The sequence below is a fragment of the Schistocerca americana genome, chromosome 8, assembly GCF_021461395.2.
Source record: "Schistocerca americana isolate TAMUIC-IGC-003095 chromosome 8, iqSchAmer2.1, whole genome shotgun sequence".
Taxonomy (NCBI): Eukaryota; Metazoa; Arthropoda; class Insecta; order Orthoptera; family Acrididae; genus Schistocerca; species Schistocerca americana.
Genome location: NC_060126.1, coordinates 351,848,758 through 351,862,933, shown reverse-complemented (window position 1 = coordinate 351,862,933; position 14,176 = coordinate 351,848,758). Strand labels below are relative to the sequence as shown.

Sequence of the window (14,176 nt, the reverse complement as noted above, 5' to 3'; positions counted from 1 at the left end):
TCTGGAAGAAGGCCTTCTGGCCGAAAGCTTACATGTTTGATAGTCTTTCTGTTGTGCCTGTCTGTGACTCAACATTGCTCTATGGTGAGTGGTAATCTATCCTTTTCATAATAAATTATTCATGTAATTGTTTATAAATTAGCTGAACACTCATGTAGATCCTATATGTACAAAAGATTAATAGGATACTTAAGGGTCAATCCATATGAAGTGGTCCAGTGATGGTTGCTTGACCATTTTTAATATATTAAATATTTTTTTTGTGATTGCCCTATATTTGAGAAGTTCAAAACAGTTTTTTAAAATAATTTATCTTGCACCTTTACTGAATGGTGGTCATTTTTATTTGTAGGCACACAATGATTTTTCAATCTGGAGACATTAGCGAAAATTTGAATGTTTCTGCACTGGTTTAAGTTACAACATTGCAATTGACATGATTGTTTTTTAGAGAAGTGTCCTCTACAATATTGTCTATTACACAAAATACCCTAAATTCAAAACTAACCAGTCAAAATTGCCTCCAAAGTTTGGTATCCAAATTTTCAAAAATCCACTTTTTAGGCCCGAAAATAACAAACAAGGAGTGATTTATGAGAGTCTTTTTTTTTTTTTTTTAGATATCATACACTACTAGCCTCATATGGAACAAGAACTATTACAAATGTTTCCTTAATTTTTTATGAATTTTTGAAATTTGAAAATTTTCATTTTTTGTTAAGTTTGGGATTAGTTATCTTAGGTGGGACTGAATATAAAAATATGATTTTTGCACAGTTTGTGCACCTATATGATAACAACGTACTGGAAAATTTCAACATTGATATCTGACTGTGAACAAAGATACAAATTTTTGAAAATGAGGAAATAATTGACATTAGTCTACAACTGATCTTATGCCTGTTGCCTATTTAAATGGTTTATTGCTTCATTGTAATAAAATTTAATTGACATATATTTAGTTAACACTATCACCCAATATTAATTTAGTTTATTTATTTTTAATAATGCAATATTAAACAATAGGAGCTTTAGCTATTGTTCTATGGTAATAAAAGTGCCCATTTAAGTTTAGGTTTATTGTTAGCTTTTGTTCTATGATAGTAAGAGTGCCCATTTAAGTTTAGGTTTATTGTCAATAAATGAGTACAGTATTGCTGGGTGTGGCATTGTTGTAGCCAGTCCGTAGGCATTGTTGCAGGCACTCCGTTCTTGACCTCTGTGTGGAAGTACATACTTAGAGAGTGTAGAATGTGTTATGTGCTTTGTTCTGTGTGTAATTTGTTATTAATTTTGAGAGATTAACTGGATGCAATAGCATGGGCGAACAGTGCTCTGTTGGACAGATAGCAAGTGAAGTGTCACAAAACAATTTACAGTTTTGTTTCAAAAAACTTGAAAAATGTCAATGATTTTGATGAAGTTAGACAACTTTGTTTACATTCCGAGCAAGTTCTTCTGTAACATCAGTGTGAGTATCATCAGAAGAAATATATTCTGAAGTACAACCACATTTTTGGAAGAAAGTGCTGTGATTCACTTAAAGTTCCTAAAAAGCCTATTACTAAAGGTTTGAGGGAAATAAAACTTGATCATTTGTCCTTGTTATGTGAGAGTGAAACAGCTTCCAAAGTGATACGTAATGTGATTCCTGGAAATTCCCTGTGCCCAAATTGTTACTCAATCCAGAACCAGAATCATGTAACCTTGTTAATGATATTTATATTCCTAGTGAGGAAGCTGTTAACATATTGGATTTTGCTTGTTCTAAGTTAGATGTATCTCTTGCTTTGAAAATAATAAAATTAAGTAGCAGAAAAAGAAAATTAGCTATTGAAAATAAGGTACAACAAATTTCAGACAAAATTAAAAGAAACTTCCTGGCAGATTAAAACTGTGTGCCGGACTGAGACTCGAACTTGGGACATTTGCCTTTCGCGGGCAAGTGCTCTACCAACTGAGCTACCCAAGCACAACTCATGCCCCATCCTCAAAACTTTACTTCTGCCAGTACCTCATCTCCTACCTTCCAAACTTTACAGAAGCTCTCGTGCGAACCTTGCAGAACTAGCACTCCTGAAAGAAAGGATATTGTGGAGACATGGCTTAGCCACAGCCTGGGGGATGTTTCCAGAATGAGATTTTCACTCTGCAGTGGAGTGTGCGCTGATATGAAACTTTCTGGCAGATTAAAACTGTGTGCCAGACCGAGACTCGAACTCGGAGACGAGGTACTGGCAAAAGTAAAGCTGTGAGGACGGGGGTGTGAGTTGTGCTTGGGTAGCTCAGTTGGTAGCGCACTTGCCTGCGAGTGGCAAAGGTCCCAAGCTCGAGTCTTGGTCCAGCACACAGTTTTAATCTGCCAGGAAGTTTCATATCAGCGCACACTCCGCTGCAGAGTGAAAATCTCATTCTAAAATTAAAAGACTTGGAATCATGCTTTAATAATACAAATACCAACATTATTTCTAAAGAAGAAGAAAATCTACCATCTGCATCATCTGACACTGAATATTTTAGCTTAATCGAGAAATTAAAAATTAAATGTTCAGTGACATCTAAAGAGGAAAAAGTTAAAATTTTAAGTTTGCTCCCTGACTCGTGGTCAAGAGGAAAAATAGTTCATGAATTCAATGTTTCTCATCATGTGATTAAAAGTAACCCGAAAATTAGTGAAAGAGCAAGGCTTTCTTCTAGTTTTAGGAAAGAAGAAAGGAGTCGGTATAAGTGAAGAAACAATTAAAAAGATCCAGCAGTTTTTTGAAGATGATTGAAAACAGTAGAATGTGCCCAGGATGCAAAGATAGCAAAAGAGTTGTTATCACTGGAGTTGAAGTAACAAAGCAGGAATGACTAGTGCTGTCAAATTTAAATGAACTTTATGTAGCTTTCAAAAATTCTCATCTTGAATGCAGAGTTGGAAGGTTGTGACTTCTGCTCTGTATGGTGAATTTTTCCTGGATCCTCAGGGACACACTTTGTATGTGTTTGTCTATATCATCAAGATGTCAAACTGATGATTGTGGGTGCAAAACTCGGTGATCTTAACTACAAAGATTTACTAGATTTAATAGTCTGTGACACTAACAGTTATGACTGCATGATGAGTTTGTGCAATAAATGCCCTGGTAAGGAGACCGTTATTGAATTGTTTCATGAATATGATGAGGAAATTACAGACAGTATTACCTTCACAACAGTGGTTCACAACTGACAGGGCAGAAATAACAACAGTGGTTAAATCTCGGGAAGAGTACTTGGAATCTTCAGTTGATAACTTACAAAAACTCAAGTCACCACTACGTTTCTAAAATCCAAAGTAAGTTTTTGAAGGACAAAAAAGCATAACTTCATGAAACTGAATGCATAGTGCTGGCTGATTTTGCAGAAAATTTTACATTTGTGATTCAGGATGCAATACAAGGGTACCACTGGGCCAATGACCAGGCAACAGTGCATCCATTTATTCTCTACTTTAAAAATGAGAAAGACGAAGTTTGCAGTTCTTCAATTTGCACTCCCATGCGACTACTTGGAGCACAACACTTTGGCGGTACATGTGTTTCAAAAGTATGTAATAAATTACATAAAAGAAAATTTTCCCAAGGTTGAGAAGATGATATAATTTTCAGATGGAAGTGGTAGTCAGTATAAAACAAAAAGAATTTTTGAAATTTGTGCAACCACAAAGTAGACTTGGGTTGGAGGCTGAATAGCACTTTTTTGTATCTTGCCACAGTAAAAATGCATGTGATGGAGTAGGAGGTACAACAAAATGTGAAGTAAGTAAAGCCGGCCTACAAAGACCAACCACAGACCAAATTCTCACAGTACATGACATGTATGTATTTTGCAAGGATAATATTAAAGGCATACCTATTTTATGATCAAGAAAGAAGTGGTTCTGCATATGAAAACAACAACCAGATTTGAAGACTGTATAGCAATAAAAGGAACAAGGCATTTCCACAAATTCCTTGGCATTGTAGAACACTTAGTTTGATGCTTTGTAACACCAGAAACTGAAATTTATGAGGATCATTGTGTCAGTAAAATTACATCTCTGTCTTTAATGTTGAATGACATAGTGGTATGTGTGTATGATGGACAGTGGTGGCTTGCAGAGGTTGAAAGAATAAGTTTGGAAAAAATGATGTTTTTGTGCATTTTTACCACCCTGCTGGCCAAGAACATCATTCAAGAAATCTACTAGTGACAAAGTTTGGATACCAGTGAAAAATGTTTTAAGGAAGCTTTGTGCTTGAACGTACCACAGTAACTGGGAGGTCTTATTTTATATCACAGAAGCTATTTGAAGAAATAAGTGTCCTTAACATTCACCACCAGGTTTAGGAACAGTCACATCTCTAAGGATGATGATTGAAAATATTTATTTTAAGTATGTCAAAATAATGTAAATGTTAATGTCAGTTTTTCCACTCCTTGTATATAATTCAGTACCGTACTTCAATAATAATTGATTATATCCTGCCAATATCACACATGAATAGGCAACATCCATAAGATTAGTTGTAGAGTAATGTGAATTATATCCTCATTTTCAAAAATTTGTATCTTTGTTCACAGTCAGATATCAGTATTGACCGGCCGGGGTGGCCAAGCGGTTCTAGGCGCTATAGTCTGGAACCGCGCGACTGCTACAGTCGCAGGTTCGAATCCTGCCTCGGGCATGGATGTGTGTGATGTCCTTAGGTTAGTTAGGTTTAAGCAGTTCCAAGTTCTAGGGGACTGATGACCTCAGATGTTAAGTGCCATAGTGCTCAGAGATCTAACTATAGGAAAAAAGTACTCTCATAAATCACTCCTTGTTTGTTATTTTTGGGCCTAAAAAGTGGATTTTTGGAAATTTGGATACCAAACTTTGGAGGTAATTTTGACTGGTTATTTTTGAATTTAGGGTATTTTATGTAATAGATATTGTTGTAGAGGACACTTAGAAAAAACAGTCATGTCAATTGCAATGTTGTAACTTAACCCAGTGCAGAGAGATTCATATTTTTGCTAACGTCTCTAAACTGAAACATTGTGGCGCACTTACAAACAAAAATGGCTGCCATTCAGTAAAGGTGAAAGGTAAAATTAAAAAAAAAAAAAAAAACTGTTTTGAACTTCTCAATTATAGGGTAATCACACAAAAAATTAAAACATTTAAAAATGGTTAAGCAACCAACTTAGTTTTTATTGGACCACTTCATTTGGATTGACCTTTAAGGTGTTTAAGAATGTGGTCTTGATTGTTAACAGGTAGGATTGGAGTTTTGAAAAGGTGTCAGTTCCTCTAATTTGAGGAAACTAGAAAGGCAACCATGCTGCTTGGTTCCATGAATGTCAAGTATTTATTGAGATAAAGAAAATTCAGGAGATATGTCACAAGTAGAATATCCTATATCGGGCAGAGAAGAAAAAAAAAAAAAATTGTAGCTCAGAAACCATTAAACTTGCAACTCATTGTGGTCACAGGAATATACATTTGGGTGTCAGTGTAGTTGTGTGCGCAAATGTGTGTACTTCACAGTAGAAAGAGAGCAAGAGCTTGAAAGCTAGTGTGAATAGTGTTTGCTGTTCAGTGTGCTTGTACTCTACACACCAGACTGCTATAGGTAAGTGGTTGCATTTCTCTTATTTTACATGTTGTTCGATGCAGTAATTTCAATATTGCTTTGAAGATGATAGTAAAGATGATATGAGATTGAAATCTGCCAGACACAACCAGCAATCTCCTCCAACAGCTTTGTCCCAATGTAACTTCTTTTGCAGAATGATAGGTGTAAAGAAAATTCAAACTTCACTTATAAGATCACACTCATTTCATATTGGAGCATGTATGGGTTGTGGCTACATCTAAAGAAAAGGAAAATGGTACTGTAGGGCAGATCTTTGGGCTTGTATTTACTAAAAACATATTTTAAATTATCTAGTGTCTCCATTCCAAGGGATAGTAGCATACAGAGAAAATACTTCACCAAAAAGAAAAATATGGTATTAGTAACTATCTTTGTAGACGAGGTACACCACTCCTCGCCTCTTCGTGGCAACATCCTGCTCTCTACTATTCCTGGGTCGAGTTGTTGAATCCTTTGTAACAGAGAATTTAGCTCTTCTTCTGGTGGGTCAGAGCAAACTTTTCAGCATTGCTACATAGCCTCTCTCTGCCAATGACTTCTATGTCCTCCATCCTACTCACACACTGCTCTGTGGGAAACAGTTGATTATTTCCACTCCAGTGATCACCAACGTCTTAAAGAAAGTTACCAATATGGGTGCTCAGCAAGGTAAAGTGAGAGCCTGTGCTGTCAGCTGACTGTGTTTCAAAGTGGATAGTGTTCAGGAATTGATGAATCATGTCACCAGGACAGTCCAATACATTGCTGATGGATTCGTGCTATAGCGACCACAGCCACAATCTGGCCAATTCCGCTAGGGGCGCTGTACTTTGTTCTTGCGATTTGCAGAGCTTTTTGTAGTTTGTTTATTCTGCGTTTTTACCTTCAGTCTTATACAGGTTCCTATGTAGAATGCACCTAGTAAATCAAGCAGTGAGCTCGCTCAGACGCAGTAGATGTATTCTTGTGTTTCTGATATCATGAGCCTGATATACAGCTGTCATCCTCATGAGCTCTGTGTGTTATTCCTATAGCAGGCAGGCATAGTGGAGTCTCAAGGCCTGATGTTAATACACAGCTGCCAAACCAGTGACCCCAACATGATATGGTGCCTGCATGTTTATAACACAAGTAAACAACACAATGGATGAAAGTCTTGAGACTGTGAACATGATTGTGTCCAGACTAGCCTTGTGGCTACCGCTGTTCTGGCTGAACAACCCCGCCGTGTGGTTTGCCCAGGTAGAGGCAATTTTTTTCTATTCTGATGTGAGTGTAGATGCTTCTAAATTTGCATTGGTGGTGAACCAGTACATGGCAGAAGTTTAGGACATCACTGTTCCACCACCTTAAAGGAATGCATACATGATGTTGAAGTCGGAACTGGTCCACAGTGTTTCCGGATATCAAGTGGAGTGTGTTAGACTGGTATGGACCCCAGAGGATATCTGCAACTGAAGAGCATCACAGTACCTGCAGCATCTTAGAAGAAAAATCTACGCTGGTACCGCATACGATCAGCTGTTGTGTACGATCTGGTGGTCACTTGCCTCCCTCTATCAAGGCAATTATTGTGATGCAGTCACAGATGTCACTAGATGTCATGGTAGAATTGGCCAACAAAGTACTGGATGCCATATCGCCTGTGGACATTATGGTATCAACTGTGCAGTGCGTGAATACAACCACCATTGTAGCACGTGCCAAGTACGAGGCATTGTGGGGTGAGTCTATCAGCTGACGTAAGAGTTACTGCAGCTGGTATCATGTTGCAGCGTCGGCTATTGCAGCTGGCAGAGGGATAGAATGTGCTCTTGCAGCAAAGCCACATTTAGTTCACCTGCACTGACACCTGAGGCGCAGAAGGACATCTGATACCAGTGGCTTTTTGGCGAATGTATGTGTTGCTGCACCAAGCCGTGCATATATCTAAATGCCAGAGGCAATCGACTGTAGGTGCTCTTTTAGATTCCTGTCCAATGACACAGCAGCTATTCATCAGTGACCGATGCACTGGCTGTAAATGTCTGATAGACACTGGCTCTGATTTATGCATCCACCCATGCAAGTTGCTACATCAGTGCTGATCGCATACAACATTTTGCCTGGTGGCCACAAATAACTTGCCTATTTCCACGTATGGTCTGCACAGAATAGACTGGATTTTGGTCTCTGCCACATCTTCCTATGGAATTTCCCTGTGGCAGATGTGGGTGAACTGTTTGTAGGTGTGGATTTCTTGGTGTAATATAATCTTTTGTGAGACGTATCCAATGCCTGCATTGTAGACCAGACGAGTGGGCTGATGGCTGCAGGCTTCCAGTAAGAAACCCATCCAATTTGCCCGGCCAATAACAACAGTGGTTGACGAACATGTTGTGTTACTGAGAAGACTTTCTGGTGTTGACGAAGCTACCAGGCATACTGAAAGACAACCGACACAATACTGTTCATCACATCAAGACAATGGTGGGACCACCAATCTCCTGTCGACATTGAAGACTAGTGGTGCATCAGTTGAAGATAGTGAAAGCTGAGTTCAATAATACACTCCTGGAAATGGAAAAAAGAACACATTGACACCGGTGTGTCAGACCCACCATACTTGCTCCGGACACTGTGAGAGGGCTGTACAAGCGATGATCACACGCACGGCACAGCGGACACACCAGGAACCGCGGTGTTGGCCGTCGAATGGCGCTAGCTGCGCAGCATTTGTGCACCGCCGCCGTCAGTGTCAGCCAGTTTGCCGTGGCATACGGAGCTCCATCGCAGTCTTTAACACTGGTAGCACGCCGCGACAGCGTGGACGTGAACCGTATGTGCAGTTGACGGGCTTTGAGCGAGGGCGTATAGTGGGCATGCGGGAGGCCGGGTGGACGTACCGCCGAATTGCTCAACACGTGGGGCGTGACGTCTCCACAGTACATCGATGTTGTCGCCAGTGGTCGGCGGAAGGTGCACGTGCCCGTCGACCTGGGACCGGACCGCAGCGACGCACGGATGCACGCCAAGACCGTAGGATCCTACGCAGTGCCGTAGGGGACCGCACCGCCACTTCCCAGCAAATTAGGGACACTGTTGCTCCTGGGGTATCGGCGAGGACCATTCGCAACCGTCTCCATGAAGCTGGGCTACGGTCCCGCACACCGTTAGGCCGTCTTCCGCTCACGCCCCAACATCGTGCAGCCCGCCTCCAGTGGTGTCGCGACAGGCGTGAATGGAGGGACGAATGGAGACGTGTCGTCTTCAGCGATGAGAGTCGCTTCTGCCTTGGTGCCAATGATGGTCGTATGCGTGTTTGGCGCCGTGCAGGTGAGCGCCACAATCAGGACTGCATACGACCGAGGCACACAGGGTCAACACCCGGCATCATGGTGTGGGGAGCGATCTCCTACACTGGCCGTACACCACTGGTGATCGTCGAGGGGACACTGAATAGTGCACGGTACGTACAAACCGTCATCGAACCCATCGTTCTACCATTCCTAGACCGGCAAGGGAACTTGCTGTTCCAACAGGACAATGCACGTCCGCATGTATCCCGTGCCACCCAACGTGCTCTAGAAGGTGTAAGTCAACTACCCTGGTCAGCAAGATCTCCGGATCTGTCCCCCATTGAGCATGTTTGGGACTGGATGAAGTGTCGTCTCACGCGGTCTGCACGTCCAGCACGAACGCTGGTCCAACTGAGGCGCCAGGTGGAAATGGCATGGCAAGCCGTTCCACAGGACTACATCCAGCATCTCTACGATCATCTCCATGGGAGAATAGCAGCCTGCATTGCTGCGAAAGGTGGATATACACTGTACTAGTGCCGACATTGTGCATGCTCTGTTGCCTGTGTCTATGTGCCTGTGGTTCTGTCAGTGCGATCATGTGATGTATCTGACCCCAGGAATGTGTCAATAAGGTTTACCCTTCCTGGGACAATGAATTCACGGTGTTCTTATTTCAATTTCCAGGAGTGTATGATCAAATACGGCATTGTGCATTTGTCTAATAGCCCCTGGTCTCCACCCATGCACCGCATTTCTAAGAAGTGTGGTATGTAGCGACCTTGTGGAGACTACAGGGCTTTGAACACCCACACGATTCCAGACAGGTACTTGGTACCTCTGCTCCATGACTACAACTATGTATTGAGCGGTGCTGTATACAGTGAATTAGATTGCACCAGGGCCTACACACAGTTTCCAGTGGCACACTCGGACATCTTGAAGCCAGCCATTATTGAGCCATTCGGCTTTTTTGAGGGCAAGTTCATGACTTTCGGCCTCCAGAATGCTGCACAGACGGGACGAAGGTTGGGCGATTCAGTGCTGCGTGGTCTGTCATTTTGTTTTGCATGCCTGGACAACAGCTTAAAATTCTCCACTTCACCAAAAGAACACTGCCAGCGTCTCATTCAGCTTTTCCAACGACACAGTGAACATGGAATTGTGCTGAACGTAGCAACGTGGGTCTTCGGACAGCTGCAGATCCCCTTTCTAGACAACTGCATTACCCCTCTCAGGCTTGCTACCATTGCTGGACAAGGTTGACGCTATCTGCCAGCTGCCAGGGCCAGCCACATACAAAGAATTGAGACACTATTTAGGCACTATTAGGCTTGTTAAACTTTTATCAGTGGTACCTGCTGCATGCAGATGAAGTTAAAGAGCTGCTGACAGCTGCTCTGGTGAGCCCAAAGGCTAAAGGCAATTTAGTTATTACCTGGACTGATTATATGAACGTGACTTTTGAGAAGTCTAAACAAACGATAGCGAATACGGCATTTTTGGCACACCCTGAGCCGAATGCACTGTTGGCTGTAGCAGTATATGCAAGTTAGATGGCAATAGGCGGTTTGCTTCAACAATATCTTAACAAGATCTGGCAGCCGCTAGCTTTCTTTCTAAAAAGCTGACCACCTCACAGAAGAAATGAGCATGTATCACAGAGAATTATTGGTGATGTACAGAGCCATCAGTTAATTCCACTCTCATGTCCAAGCTTCTGCCTTCACAATATTTACTGACCACAAGCCACAGACATTTGCCTTCCGGCAAAATAACCTGAGCTGTTTGCCGAGACAACAAAGTCAGCTGCTGTAGCAGCCCAATTTACCACGGACATCCAACACATCTCGGGTATGGACAACATCATGATGGACTGCCTCTCTTGCATTGGAACCATCTCAAAAATGGACTACACGGCACTCATAGAAGCATAGAGGTTGGATCAAGAGCTTCAGGACTTGCTGAGACATGGGGTCATCATTACAACAACAACTTATGAACATTTCTGGCACTGGTGAAAAACTGTATTGCGATGTGTGCACAGCCAAGTCACATCTGTACCTGCCATTGAACTTCTGTTGGGAAGCGTTTGAATCCGTGCACAACCTGAGTCACCCAGGTAAGAGGTCTACACTCAGTGTAGTTCTAGCTAACTTCATACGGCGACGGGAGGAGGAGGATTGCAGAGAGTGAATTAAGTGCTGTCTACAGTGCCAGTGCAGCAAGGTTAGCAGGCACATTCATTTGCCAGTAAGTAATTTCCCAGACATCACGGTGCGCTTTACACTGTCCATGTTGATGTCTTCGAGCCACTGCCACCCTCGAACGGTCAGTGTTACCACCTCATTATTGTCAGCAGATTCCCTTGTTGGCCTGAAGCAATTCCAGTTGGCAATATCTCAGCTGAAACCTTGGCACAGGTCTTGTAACGCATCAGATATCTCGGTTTGGTTATCCTCTTCATGTCACAACCGATACAGGCAGACAATTTGAGTCAGTTGTTCACAGAACTGGCAGCTCTTAGCAATTTGAGCACCATTGGATGAGCAACTACCACCCGGTCAGCAAAGGAATGTTGAAGATAGCACCACCCCCTAAATGTGGCCTGATGTGCACTACAGCCAGATGGACTTAGGCTCTGCCAGTAGTCGTCCTCTGGCTTCACAACACCTACAGACCAGACCTGGGTGGTTCCTCAGCAGAGCTAGTAGGAGGAAACACTGAGACTATCCTGCAATTTTGTAGAACCCATCCTGCAATGAGATCAACCCATCATGCTCTTTGGGTAGCCCAGAGAGCACATGGAGAAGATAAGCACCCCACAGCCATAGAGATACAGTAGCATTCCAATGTTTGCACACAAGGACCTCAGCTCATGCTCATGTGTGATGCTACATAGTGAAGGCATCAGAATGGCTTTCCAGTTGCCCGACACTGGTCCACACCAGTTTGTCAGCAGGGGAGACCACACTATCAACATTATCTTCATAACCACTGCCCCCTCCGCCGTCTTGTCCAGTGTGCACCTGTGCTCCAGAAGCGACCCGGACAACTGCACCGCCTTTGCCAGCAGCTTTTGACCACACTACACCATGAGATCTGGCTGTCATGTGCACTCCTAGTGTGCTTTCTAGATGGTGCTCTGCCCCTGCCAAAAGGCTGTTGTTGCAACTGCAGCTATCATCTGGTGTGTGTTGTGGTAGTGTGCGAGTGTCAGCCTGAGTGCAGTTGTCAGTTTTTGCGCGTGTGCTTTGTAATTCTGCGCATTCCACTGGGGGCACTGTGTTTTGTTCTCACGATGCGTTGAGCTTTTATGCCTTGTTTTGGTTCTTTTTGTGTGTGGTTTATTCTGTGTCTTTTACATTTAGTGTTTTATGGGTTCCTATGTAGAATGCACCTAGTAAATGCAAGCAAACAAAGAGCTCACTCAAGCACAGTTGATCCGTTCTCCCATTCTTGGTCTCGTGAGCCAGATATTTACCGTTCATCCTTGTGAGTTCTGTGTTCCGCATTCTACAATGAAATAAATTTCTGTTGTTTTCTTGAAGATGATATGGTGTACATGTTATTCCTGTAGCAGGCCTAGTAGAGTCTCAAGGCTTGATTCTCATACACGGCAGTCAGAATGCCAGTCTTCAGGACAACTTACAAGACTGTTGTTACTCGGCAGAGTGAAGAGAGGTACTTGACAATTGAGGAGAGGCACATTACACTGCAGTTGTTCAAATGTGTACCATCAGTTAAGAATCTTGCAGACTTTTTGCTTCCTATGGCAGAATGTCATTGTTTTATGAGAAAGATGTAGTGGTTGTTGTGGAAACAGTCTTGAACTCCATAAATTGTTGTATTTGAGATATCAGGATCATTTCATTACTTCTGTAATGAGGAATGTTATTCGCCAGACCAACAGACATTGCTCAAACTATGATGAAGCTTTTTGCCCAATTAACTTTTACTGTTTGCCAGAATTGAACTTTCCATCAACATTGAATGATTGCTCAGAGGGCCAGTTTTGACTACTGTTCTGCCAGTGTTGAAGTTTACACCTGTCCTTTCTCAATTGCAGGAGCTGCAGTTGTTATTGGATGTGACATTTTGTACATCATGAGGTCATTATAAAATCTATTTAAGCATGTTGCAGCACATCAGTGGAAATACTAATGGAATCCTCCTAAATAAGTTCAGTTTTGAGAGTGAAACAGGAAGATTTTGAAATTCTTTTCCTCAAACTTGGGGAGGATTGTACATCCTGAAGTAGCTGACATAGTATTACTCTCACTAGCAGTGTGGGAAAGACCTTGGAGTTCATCAACCACCATGTTGTGTGGATATTACAATCCAGACAACTCTTCAGCCACCATTTAAAATTTTTAACTTTCAGTGAGTTTCCTGCATTTCACATGTTACGAAAATGTTACCTGGTTGCCTTAATGTGAATGGTCTGAAAGGCTCATATGTCAAGAGTTCAGTATTTTAAAATTCATAAGCTGAAAGATGCCCCTCTCCCCTTGAGCTGTGGCCTTTCTCGAGGTGAGGTAGCTTGTGTGTCTCAATACTGTAGATAATTATACTATAGAGCCAACCACCATGGAATTAACTGAGGTGGTGCCCAGGGAATTTGGTTTGAAAATGAGATACTAAGAAGTGGTAATTGAGGTTTGCTATTTGAACAGCAAAATAGCTATGATGGATGGCTGAAGTGGAGAGGATATAAAATACAGATTGGCAGCAGCAGGAAAAGCTTTTCTGAAAAAGTGAAATTTATTAACATCACAGACAAATTTGGAGGTGGAGGAGCAGGCATAAGACATGGGGATGGACAGAACTTGCGGTGGGGTCAGTTGCTCTCTCACTATCCTTTAAACAATCTGTCCACCACCTGGATAGGTTTCAGATTGTCTGGCCCTGCATTCTGCGATGGTAGATACTGGTTTAGCTGATAACAGCAGCGTTGACAATAATTCGATGAAGTCCCTGCCGTGGAAAGGCCACAACTTCAGGTCATGGGCTATAGCTGAAACTATAGAGTATTAGGTATTCATACATGACTTGTTTGAAAAAATGTCTAAAATTTTCTTTAAGTTGTTTACTGTCTTTAAAACACAGAAAATGGCCATCAAGTCCATATTTAATATCCCGACATCAATTATGCAGTGTTACTTACTGATTGTCAAAAGTTCACACTCAAAGGCATCCAGAAGATACTTAGTCCAACCTGTTAATTTGAATGTCCTAAACAGTCACTGACCCACGACTGCTTGCAGGTTAACA

At 42.1% G+C, this 14,176-nt stretch overlaps 1 protein-coding gene and 1 long non-coding RNA gene across 2 annotated transcripts in view; one reads left to right on the top strand and one right to left on the bottom strand.

Annotated features, from left to right (window-relative positions):
* Positions 1 to 14,176, top strand: part of LOC124545298 (LIM domain kinase 1) — a 181,397-nt gene that overhangs the window by 39,660 nt on the left and 127,561 nt on the right. The window lies entirely within an intron of this gene.
* Positions 1 to 14,176, bottom strand: part of LOC124545299 — a 103,075-nt gene that overhangs the window by 60,773 nt on the left and 28,126 nt on the right. The gene's annotated exons all lie outside the window — the stretch shown is intronic.